Source organism: Pan troglodytes, chromosome 2, assembly GCF_028858775.2.
Source record: "Pan troglodytes isolate AG18354 chromosome 2, NHGRI_mPanTro3-v2.0_pri, whole genome shotgun sequence".
NCBI lineage: Eukaryota > Metazoa > Chordata > Mammalia > Primates > Hominidae > Pan > Pan troglodytes.
In genome coordinates, this window is record NC_086015.1 from 114,802,069 (window position 1) to 114,815,004 (window position 12,936).

The 12,936-nt window shown below is 34.8% G+C and overlaps 1 long non-coding RNA gene across 1 annotated transcript in view; it reads right to left on the minus strand.

Moving 5' to 3' along the window:
- Positions 1-6,216: 6,216 nt before the first annotated feature.
- The window catches only part of LOC107970502 (uncharacterized), a 31,622-nt gene continuing 24,902 nt past the window's right edge, over positions 6,217-12,936 (minus strand). The window contains exon 4 of the long non-coding RNA XR_001713098.2: positions 6,217-7,161. This is a non-coding gene — a long non-coding RNA (uncharacterized LOC107970502). The remainder of the gene's footprint in view (positions 7,162-12,936) is intronic.

Consider the following 12,936-nt stretch of genomic DNA (forward strand, 5'->3'; position numbering starts at 1 on the left):
ATAAATTATTAAAATTACCATTAATTATGAATTATACATTTACCCTACATAGTAACCTGGTGATGAACATATTCACATAATTCCCATTTTACAGATAAGAAAGCAAGGCTGAAAAGATTAAAGTGACCAAAGTTATATGATAAGCACCATACAAATAGCACAACCTTTGTTTTTGAGAATCTCAGTCTAAATGTGAAGAACTATGTGATTAAGAATTAGTTGACTGTTATTTTCAATAAAAATGACAGGAGTTCAGATGAGACAGAATATTTTTATCTTGGTTTTGGAAAGCTTTTTGGAGGTGACAGAATTGAGTATTGAATGATTGATATGATATATAGGTTTCATTAAAATGTTGCAGATTTATTCATATAAATCCTGAAATTTTCTTGTTAAATTTATTCTTTCTTATTATAAAATATTTGTATATTTTTTTGTAAATAATATTTCATTCTATTTTTTTCTAACTAGTTATTGCAGGTATATAAGAAATCTATTGCTTTTTGAATATTTATTTTATAATCAGCAAACCTGGAGAACTCTCTTATTAGTTCCATTACTCTTTACGTTTGATTCTCTTGGGTTGTCTAAGTAGGCAACAGCCATATAATCTGCAAATTAAGATAACTTTGGTCTCTCCTTTCCAAAATAAATGTCTCTTAATATAGAGATATCAAATGCAGTATGAAATCATTTTGGTAACAGCCAACATCCTTATATTATTTTGAATTTTAATAGAAGTCATTTGAATTTTACTATTAAATATGATACTGGCTATTGGTTTAGGATGAAATCCTTTATCAAATTAAGGAAGAGTCTATCTGGTCCTAGGTAACTAAGAGTTTTAAGCAGTAATAGATGTTGAATTTTATTTTAAAAATGTTTTTGGCATCAGATAGGTAAGATGTAGATAGGATATAGTTGTGTTATTGATTTATAGTGGAAAGGATGGCATAAGCAAAAGTGCTGCAGTGAAAAAGCACACACAGGTCTGGGTAGATAAATCTGGTAGATTTGTAAAAAGAGGTGCACTCATGTTGATGAGAGATGTGAGGAGATCAGAGATGTGGACTTGAGTGGAAACCCTGAATTCCAGACTGAAGGATTTGGGCTCTACCCTATAGAATACATCATGGGAAGACAGTGAAGAATTTTGAAGAGATGGATGATGTGAACAAAAATATGTTTTGGGGAGCTTAATCTCTCATTTTTGCTCAGAATCCACTGGCTACAAATCTTGCATGAAGACCATTGTTAATCACTGGGATGTGAGATAATAAGAAATTGGCCATACAGTTACCTAATCACCAGCTACTTGAGAAGAGCCTATGCAGGAAACATGTTTATCAATTCCATGAGTATGGGTGGTTATATACCTGGCATGTAATACTGAAGAAATATTTTGAGCAAACCAGATATTAATGATAGAAAAAAAAAATGAAGAGGTGGGGAAATTGGGAAGGTTGGAAATGGAGAAGGGAAAATGGGACTAGGAGGCAGATGTAAAAGTTAAACTAGGAAAGAAGATGAGTGTATAGAAGTACATAGATATGTGCCCAAATTACATACATAGATAGCTTCTGGAAATAGGAAAAGAAAATGGCCTCAAGCTTCTCAGTGAAATAATAGATGGGGTTATTGGCTCAGAAGATAAAACTAGACATGAAGATGGAAGTAAAACACAACAGCGTCTATAATGTGAACTTTCCAGAGAATTAATTAGGGGAACAAAGAATTCCTGAACATTAATTAGGAGCAACTGTCTGAATCTATCAAGGACTAGTGGTTTAGAGAATGAAGTTTACTCAGTGTGTGACTGTCTCCAGCTGTTTTACAGAACACGGTGATCTAGGGTTCACGACTGGCATGGGGAATGCGGTAGAAGTTGGAGGCAGCTAAGGGCTCGAGGTCATAGTAACTCCACCATCAAAGGTCTAATTAAAGAGTCAGCCTGGGGAGAAATTCAACAATAATCCAATAGTTTATTATAGATTATATTTATTCATCACTTACTATGTACAAATCAGCAGGAGAGAAATACGAGTAATTGCTGAAATCTTTAACTGTGTACTCCCAATTTAGACACACACAGAAGTCCGGTTCTTGAGCCACCCAACCTCAGCAGTAGTTTAGTTAACCAAGATTTATGTTTGAGTGTACTGTATTTTGGCATTGCTATATTTTTTGTCCCCATCCACTGAAGCAAAAAGAAAATTGGGCTAGAAATCAAGAGGTTTAGGTTTTTAACCTTAGCTCTGCCCCAGAGCTGTATAATTTGAGAAAGATTATATTAACATTTTGGATCCCAATTCCCTCATCCAAAGGAGAATGAAGAGACAGAGGAAGAATGCAGAGACAGAGAAAGAGAGAAAAATGGAATAGGAGGAAGTGAGAGAGACAGAGATTAAAGTAGATTAAAGATGCCCTCCCAGCTCTAACAGTCCAAAATTGTGAACCAGTGAGCATTTTCCATGGTCTTAGAATGCCTTTAGCATCCTTTTTGAATGAGATTCTTTTATTCCTCTTTAACGCTTTTCCATGAAAATCCTTTGGCTTGTGTCTATTTTCTCCTTTATTTAAAAATCTCCTTTTCCTCCTGCTCCTCCTTCTTTTTCTTCTCCACCTTGATCTTCTTTAATAAGACATACTTAAAAGCATTAACATCATGATTTCTCCAATAGAAGTTATTTACACAACCCATGTATTTCATTCTTATCTTCTATTTTCCTCTTCTCTTCACTATTTTAAAAAGACATAGGTATGAATCTTATTACTATTATTATTATTACGGCATTGATGCTTCTACAATGCCTTATATATCAAAATGATTACTTCTAAGATCTCGTTTAGTTCTTGCTAGAGAGACTAGCAGAACTCTAAAGAGGCCCCTGAGTAAAACTTTTACTTCAATAGTTACCTAATGAATGTTGCCATTCTTCAATTAAGAGGGAAAAGGTAAATTTGTTCCAAGTTCCAATTAAGACAAAAAGAAATAGAATGCTTATGCTCAATTCCTTATTAATTAAGGAATCATTGATCGGTCACTGTATTATTATGCATTGGGCAAAATATGTTCTATATCCTCAGTGTTAAAGATAAATTGGTGACTACAGGTATATTCCTAGATGTTAAGATTCTCAATGCCTATATGAAGACACAGAAATAGAATTTGTTCAACCTACAAATTGAAAAGATCTAACCAAGACAAAATAAGAGCAAGGACAAAAATGGGTCTTTTTAAATTTTTATATCAATGTATTTATTTATACCTTCTTTTATACCGCTCTTCTCCAAAACAAAAGACTTGAATCAGACTTTAAAAAGGTAATAACTTAAAATACAGCATGATTAAGTAAGTCTAGTATTCCTATGCTTATACTGAAATATGTTAACAATGATTATCTGATTGATAGCTAATCTTTAATTTTCTTGAAAAAACTATTGTCTATCTGCATTCTCAAAACTTCTCAACAATAAACACATCTCAACAATATGATATAAATAATACATATAAATGATAAAAGAAAAGAGCAATAACTTAAAATATTTGAAGTCAAAGTGAGATTCATGTTTGGAATGCGTGCTCTGAAGTTATATGTACTTGTTAGATGCCCACCACAAATTTAATCCTGAGTTTTCTAGCATTCATTGCAAAAAGGGAAACACATCAATTTCATAATCCAAAAGATGCATAAGGTTAAAATCCCCCATCAACTTCTCAAGAAAGATATACTTAATTCTGTTGTTGATACTTGGGAAACATCCTACACCTCAATTACATGGAGTAATGTGAGAAATAGTAACTCTAGCAGCATTCTTCTAGAAAATACGGTGATAAGTTTCATGGATTGGTCTATATATCTCTTAATTCAGGTTAATAGAATTTTATCAAAGAAGAATGCAGTATAAAGCAACTGCCAGGAGGGTTAGTGTGATGCCTATAACACATTGGACAAACCTGATGATGTTTCAACCAGATCTAGAGTTTAAAGTGCCTAGAAAAATGGACACACTGCATATCTTTCAAGCAATCCTCTATAAATATTATTTCTTTTATTCAAATTTTAGTGCATAAGCAACAATGAGTTTATTATTTTCCTTCCTGGTAAGGCTTGAGAATGCAATAATATAATAAGATTAGTTCATACACACACATATTTTTATTCATTGATTAAGGTGGTAGAACAAACACCCTTTATAAAAACTGAAAGATCTTGGCAAGAATGAATCCATCAACAGATGGCCATCCCATCTTTCTCAAAGGTCATTAGGAAGACCTGTGGAGAGCGCAATCTTCCTCTAACAAAGCGATCTTGTATTTATTTTAACATTCCTTTTTTTTTTTTTTTTTAAGACAGAGTCTCACTCTATCACCCAGGCTGGAGTGCAGTGGGGTAATCTCGGCTCACTGCAACCCCCACCCCCCAGGATCAAGCGATTCCCCTGCCTCAGCCTCCCAAGTAGCTTTGATTACAGGAGTGCACCACCATGCCCTGCTAATTTTTTTGTATTTCCAGTAGAGACGGGGTTTCACCATGTTGGCCAGGCTAGTCTTGAACTCCTGACCTCAAGTGATCCTCCCATCTTGGCTATTTTAACACTCTTAAATGGGGTTCTGGCTTTATTTTGAAAATGCAGACTCACAAACTGAGGTTAGATATTTTTTAAAATTCAAACTCAACACTACACCTTCACGCAGCTTCCCTTAATGTTAAATTCTTACATAATCATGGTATCTTTGGCAAAACTAAGAAATTAAGCTTGTTACAATACTGATAACTAAAGTACAGACTTTACTTGTATTTAATTAGTTTTTCACTAATGCTGTTTTTCTGTTTAAGGATCTGCTCCAGGATACTACACTGCATCTAGTCAACATGCCATCTTGGTCTCCTCTAGACTGTGACAATTTCTCAGTCTTTCCTTTTTTAATACGTATTGAAAGTTTGAAGAGCCTGGTCAGATATTTTGTAGAATGCTCCTCAATTTAGGTTTGTCTGATGTTAGTTCATGATTAAATTGGGGTTATGAGTTTTGGGGAAACATACCAGAGAGGTGAAGTACCTTTTTTATTACATCATATCATAATGGGCTCATATTATCAACATAATTTATCATTAGTGATGATAACACTGATCGCTGGCTTAAGGTGGGGTCTGTCATGTCTCTTCACTCTAAAGTTACCATTTTTTCTTTTCATACTCTATGCTTTGGAAGCGAAATTAAATCCAGGCCACATTCAAGAGAAAAGGAATTAAGCTTTGCTTTCTAGAGGTATATTACTTGGAATTATTGCTTATGAAAGATTTGTCCCTTATCCTCCATTTATTTCTTATTCAGTTCTTTATTTATTAGTATGGATTCATGGATTGTTTTAAATTCACTGGATTTTAATTCAGTGCTATAGTTGTTTATTTTATTGCTCAAATTTCTTCAGATTTGACCCCTGGAAGCTCTATCATGTTGGCTACTGTATCTTTTTGACATCTGTCTTTGTTCCTTTTCTCTTTTCTTTTGTCCTTCTTTTAAAAGTACTTCCTTTCATCCTGGTACTACAAGATACTTTAGGCTCATCTTATGTTTTCCCAGTCCCAGCCCCTAACTAAGCCATATCTCCAGGGCTCTTTCTTAACTCACTCATTTTTAATTCATAAACTCTGAATCTTAAAATGAGTTTTATATTTACTTAAGTGTCTGAAGGCTAGCGAAAACTTGCAGATGATTCATTTTATGTATATGGATTTTCCCTTGCTCTTTTAACTTTTACAGTTTCAGAAATCATGTCAGATATGCACTTGAATAACTTACCAGTTATCAGAAAGCTTATTATTATGGTTTTAACCAGATGGATGTCATCAGCTCAAGGTCTAAAATGTTGAATATTATTCCTGTTCAATCAGATCTTTTGTGACCAGGAATAATTTAATTAAGTTCTACTCTAAGAGATAGTGCAGTGGCAATTTATGTTTTTGAATCAAATGGAAGAGATTAATGTAAATTTCTTGGCTTGCACTTTCTAAATCTATTTTTTAGTTTATCTAGTCTGAAATATGTTACCAACATTGTTGAGCTCTGGACAGCTGGCTAAATGCAAGCTATTTTCCCCCGAGAGCCATATGCTCTGGGAATCACTCTGCTGATAGATTTATAACCCTTTGCTGTGATCAGGAGAAAGTAGGTTTGTCTAACATATACTATACACAATCCAGGCACAACTAGGAAAAGCAACAATTTATTGCCACTTTTTTGATCTTATGAATACAAAAAGGACAGAAAGTAGATTGTCAAGGTGGAAAAAGACAGACTATATAGTGCTGTTGTTAGGAGATCACATTTTTTCTGAAACATCTCTTTGTTTAATCCATTTCTTGCTTTAAAATATGAGGGCAATTTTCCTGATAAATTGAATTTGCTTCTCTAACTTCTACATCAAAATCACTCATAGTACAACATCCTAATATTTAAAAGTTAGAGAAAAAAATCTTCTTAATAACCTTATTGTCTCCATGATGCAATATTTGTCTGATTTAGTGCTACAATGTGTTCTTTTTCATGATGAGTTGCTATGGTAAATGGTCAAAAATCAGTAGTTTCACTGTCATGTTTCTCAGTTTTAATGGACCACATACTACGAGGAGACATAAACTGGTGTATATAACAGTACAAATATGTTGGTGAAGGAACTAATTCATGCTTATATTTGAACACAGAGAACCAGTCTGGCCTTAAAAATATAATTCATCAAAGCCTTTGTTTCAACATTTCTGCTTTTGCATTATTAAAAGGAATTTCTGATAACCTCATTTCCTGTATAGTCTGAAGGGGCCACGATGGTCAGGTTTCCACTCTACTTTATCATTCACAATGTCTTTAGCTCCATGGAAATGAGCAAAATAGATATAGGAGAAAAAGTGGGTTCCAATAATAATGATGATAATATTCACCAGGTGTTATACTGTTACCAATTTTTCCCAACTCAGAAAGAGCTTCTTTGGTGTCATTTCAAACACCTAAGTGCTTTCACTAGTAGGAGCACTGGAACAGTGAGCAAGGATGAATTGCCAGGTCATCTTCATACATTCAAGTCATCTGAGGATTTTGAGGAAAGATAGCTCTCCCTTGACCCAGAAGACCTCTGTGAATTGCATTTTGTCAGAGATACTGGAAAATAAAAGACAAACAAATACAGTAGGGGGTTGATGGGATGGCAGCAACTTCATTAGAGAACTAAAACTTAAGAATGGTTTAAATGTAAGAATATTAAAAAGTCATAGTTTCTTCTAGTGTTTCCAGTTTTATTTATTAGGTGCAGAGCCCCAGGAGAGGGAAAATACTGTGCATAGAACAGAAGGCAGAGATCTCATGAGTAGCCAAGTTTCACCTAAACTCCCCCATTCCAAGAGTACCAGCTTCAACCAAAGATACACTTTGTATGGCAGAAGTATTTTCAAAATCAGAAGGATGCTGAGAGATTCTCCCATTTTACAAATGATGGAACAAGAGGTATTAACTTGTCCCAGCTCTCCCAGATTAAATGTCCCCTTCTACTTTTAGAGCCTCCACAAAAAGATAACTGAATTCTTTCCTCTGTAACCTCTTACAGAGCATATTATTGTAAACTAGCATGACATTTCTCCTAACATCTAGTATGAATCACTCATACTGTAGTTTATTATGTTTCTCCTAAGAAATAGAATAGAACAATATACATATATTCTTGTTTGTACATCTTTCTCTCTCAAAAACAGTCTTGAACTTAAGATGTGATTTGGAAGAATCCATTTTTAGAACTGACAAAAAAAATCTTATTCACACACTCCATTAACCCTTCTTTTTCAAGAAGGTCCTTCCTTCACTCCACTAAAGCTGAAGCATTTCTTTTTACAGACTGTTCTCCTATAAGAATATTGTTGCCTTTAAATTTTTAACAGGAATCTTTTTATTTATGCTGACTTTGATAATCAAGACTATCTGAAATGTATCAAAAATACCTAATTTTAAATTTTTTTCACAGCTTTCTTGAGAATTGCTCTGCAGAATGACAACATTAAATTCATAAAACAATGGAAATTAAGACTTGCAAGGGAAAAGGACCTTTGGAAACTCTCTTTGAAACTGCTTGAGAACAGGGAATGTTTGGCAAGAATTTATCTCTGGATAACAATGTAACACAATTGTTGTGCAGAGTCTTAATTATGAAAGTTAAATTTCCCTTATCAGGAATGTGTAAACTAATGAATCTAGTTATTAGTTCACACATTAGACCATATGTTGTTTGCAATAGAAAAAAGGAGTATTTTTTCCCCTCTAGGGAGAATCAGCCAAGTTATGGAATATGTTTTTAAAACTATATATTTGTTAAGCATTAAACACATACAGTTCAGAGAGGACCTCTCTAGTACACCTACATACTGTAGGTATACAATGAAGGTATGACTCTCCAGTTGCCTTATAAAAAAGAATCACATAGCACACAGTTACTAAATTATTGAGGTATCCAAAAGTAGCTACGTAACACTTTTGATGTCTATTTATTTATTTATTTATATTGCTTTTTAAATATTTTATTTTAAGTTCCAAGATACATGTGCAGGATGTGCAGGGTTGTTACACAGGTAAATATGTGCCATTGCCTAGGTAATAAGCCCTGCATGCATTAGCTATTTATCCTGATGTTCTCTCTCCCTCTGCTGCCCCGACAGGCCCCAGTGTGTGTTGTTCCCCACCATGGGTCCATTTGTTCTCATTGTTCAGCTCCCACTTGTAAGTGAGAACATACGGTGTTTGATTTTCTGTTTCTAAGTTAGTGTGCTGAGGATAATGGGTTCCAGCTCTATCCATGGCCCTGCAAAGGATATGATTTGGTTCCTTTTTATGGCTGTATAGTATTCCATTGTGTATATGTAACATATTTTCTTTATCCAGTCTATCATTGATGGGCATCTGGGTTGATCCCATGTCTTTGTTATTGTGAATAGTACTGCAATGAAAATACATGTGCGTGTATCTTTATAATAGAATGATTTATATTCCTTTGGGTATATACCCAGTAATGGGAAGTAATGGGATTGCTGAGTCAAATGGTATTTCTATTTCTAGGTCTTTGGGGAATCTCCACACTGTCTTCCACAATGGGTGAACTAATTTATATTCCCACAACAGTGTAAAAGTGTTTTCTCCACGGCCACACCAGCAACTATTGTTTCTTGACTGTTCAATAATCGCCATTCTGACTGGCATGAGACGTCATCTCATTGTGGTTTTGATTTGCATTTCTCCAGTGATCTGTGATGTTGAGCTTGTTTTTACGTTTCTTGGCCACATAAATGTCTTCTTTTGAGAATTGTTTATGTCCTTTGCCCACCTTTTAATGGGGTCATTTGTTTTTTTCTTGTAAATTTTTTTAAGTTCCTTGTAGATTCTGGATATTAGACCTTTGTTAGATGGGTAGATTGTAAAAATTTTCTCCCATTCTGTAGGTTGTCTTTTCACTCTGATGATAGTTTCTGTTGCTGTGCAGAAGCTCTTTAGTTGAATTAGATTCCTAGCGTCAATTTTTGTTTTTGTTGCAATTGCTTTTGTCATTACCTTTATAATAATCTTTACCTGTGCCTATGTCCTAAATAGTATTGTCTAGATTTTATCCTAGAGTTTTTACAGTTGCAGGTTTTACACTTAAGTCTTTAGTCCTTCTTGAGTTAATTTTTGTATAAGGTGTAAGGAACAGGTCCAGTTTCAGTTTTCTGCATATGGCTAGCCAGTTTTCCCAGCATCATTTATTAAGTAGGGAATCCTTTCCCCATTGCTTTTGTCAGGTTTGTTGAAAATCAGATGGTTGTAGATGTGCAGTCTTATTTCCAAGATCTCTACTCTGTTCCATTGGTCTATGTTTCTGTTTTTATACCAGTACCATGGTGTTTTGGTTACATTAGCATTGTAGAATACTTTGAAGTTGGGTAGCCTGAAGCCTCCAGGTTTCTTCTTTTTTGCTTAGGATTGTCTTGGCTATATGAGGTCTTTCTTGGTTCCATTTGAATTTTAAAGCAGTTTTTTCTAATTCTGTGAGAATGTCAATAGTAGTTTAATGGGAATAGCATTGAATCTATAAATTACTATAGGCAGTATGGCTGTTTTCACCACATTGATTCTTCCTATCCATGAGCATGGACTGTTTTTTTTCATTTGTTTGTGTCCTCTCTGATTTCCTTGAGCAGTAGCTTGTAGTTCTCCTTGAAGAGGTCCTTCACTTCCCTTGTTAGCTGTATTCCTAGGTATTTTATTCTCTTTGTAGCAATTGTGAATGGGAGTTCATTCATGATTTGACTTTCTGCTTGGTTATTGTTGGTGTAAAAGAATGCCTGTGATTTCTGCACATTGATTTTATATCCAGAGACTTTGCTGAAGTTGCTTATCAGCTTACGAAGCTTTTGGGCTGAAATAATGGAGTTTTCTAGATATAGGATCATGTCATCTGCAAACAGAGACAGTTTGACTTCCTCTCTTCCTACATGAATACCTTTTATTTCTTTCTCTTGCCTGATTGCCCTGGCCAGAACTTCCAATACTATATTAAATAGGAGTGGTAAGAGAGGGCATCCTTGTTTTGTGCCAGTTTTCAAGGGGAATGCTTCCAACTTTTGCCCACTAAGTATGATATTGGCTGTGGATTTGTCATAAATGGCTCTAATATTTTGAGACATGTTCCATCAATCCCTAGTTTATTGAGTTTTAACATGAAGGGATGTTGAATTTTATTGAAGATCTTTTCTGCATCTAATGAGATAATCTTGTGGTTTTTGTCTTTAGTTCTGTTAATGTGATGAATTATATTTATTGATTTGTGTTTGTAGAACCAGCCTTGCATTCTGGGGATGAAGCCAACTTCGTTGTGGTGGATAGGCTTTTTGATGTGCTTCTAGATTCAGTTTGCCAGTATTTTATTGAGGATTTTTGCATTGATGTTTATCAGGGATATTGGCCTGAAGCTTTCTTTTTTTGTAGTATCTCTGCCAGGTTTTGGTATCAAGATAATCTTGGCCTCATGGAATGAGTTAGAATTCCTTTTTTTTCAATCGTTTGGAATAATTTCAAAAGAAATGGTACCAGTTTCTCTTTGTACCTCTGGTAGAATTCAGCTGTAAATCTGTCTAGTCCTGGGCTTTTTTTCAGTTGGTAGGCAATTTATTACTGCTTCAATTTCAGAACTTGTTATTGGTCTATTCAGGAATTCAGCTGCTTTGTGGTTCAGTCTTGGGAGGGTGTATGTACCCAGGAATTTATCTGTTTCTTCTAGATTTTCTAGTTTATTTCCATAGAGGTGTTTATACTATTCTCCAATGGTTGTGTTTCTGTGGGGTCAGTGGTGATATCCCCTTTATCATTTTTTATTGCATCTATTTGATTCTTCTCTCTCTTCTTCTTTATTAGTCTAGCTAGAAGTCTATCTATTTTATTAATTTTTTCAAAAAAACTTCTGGATTTATTGATTTTTTTGAAGGGTCACTTGTGTCTCTATCCCCTTCAGTTCCACTCTGATCTTGGTTATTTCTTGTATTCTTACTAGCTTTGGGGTTTGTTTGCTCTTAGTTCTCTAGTTCTTTTAGTTGTGATGTTAGGGTGTCAATTGGAGATCCTTCTAGCTTTTTAACGTGGGCATTTAGTGCTATCAATTTCCCTCTTAATACTAATTTAGCTGCATCCCAGAGATTCTTGTACATTGTCTCTTTGTTCTCATTGGTTTCAAGGAACTTCTTGATTTCTTCCTTAATTACATTATTTACCCAGGAGTCATTCAGAAGCAGGTTATTCAATTTCCACATAGCTGTGTGGTTTTGAGTGAGTTTCCTAATCTTGAGTTCTAATTTGATTGTGCTGTGGTCTGAAAGATTGTCATGATTTCAGTTCTTTTGCATTTGCTGAGGAGTATTTTACTTCCAATTATGTGACTGGTTTTACAGTAAGTGCCACGTGGTGCCGAGGAGAATGTATATTCTGTTGTTTTGGCGTAGAGAGTTCTGTAGGTATCTATCAGGTCCACTTGATCCAGAGCTGAGTTCAAATCCTGAATATTCTTGTTAATTATCTCTCTCAATGACCTATTATTGAGAGTAGAGTGTTTAAGTCTTTCACTATTATTGTGTGGAAGTCTAAGTCTCTTTGTAGTTCTGTAAGAATTTGTTTTATGAACCTGGGTGCTCCTGTATTGGGCGTATATATATTTAGAATAGTTAGCTCTTCTGGTTTAATTGATCTTTACCATTATGTAATGCCCTTCTTTGTCTTTTTGATCTTTGTTGGTTTAAAATCTGTTTTATCAGAGACTAGGATTGCAACCCCTGTTTTGTTTTTGCTTTCCATTTGCTTGGTAAATTTTCCTCCATCCCTTTATTTTGAGCCTGTGTGTGTCTTTGCTGGTGAGATGGGTCTGTTAAATACAGCACACCAGTGGGTCTTGACTCTATTCAGCTTGCCATTCTGTGTCTTTTAATTGGTGCATTTAGCCCATTTACATTTAAGGTTAACATATTTATGTGTGAATTTGATCCTGTCATCATGTCAGCTGGTTATTTTGCAGACTTGTTGATGTAGTTGCTTCATAGTGTCATTGGTCTTTGCACTTCAGTGTGTTTTTGCAGTGGCTGGTAACAGTTTTTCCTTTCCATATTTAGCACTTTATTCAGGAGCTCTTGCAAGGCAGGCCTGGTGGTGATAAATTCCCTAGGCATTTTGCTTATCTGAAAAGGAATCTATTTCCGCCTTAAAGGATTTTATTTTATTTCTTCACTTATGAAATGAAGTGAAGTTTGGCTGGACATGAAATTTTGGGTTGAAATTTTTTTTCTTTAAGAATGTTCAATATTGAACCCCGGTCTCTTCTGGCTTTTAGGGTTTTGGCTGAGAAGGTCCACTGTTAGTCTCATGGGCTTCCCTTTATAG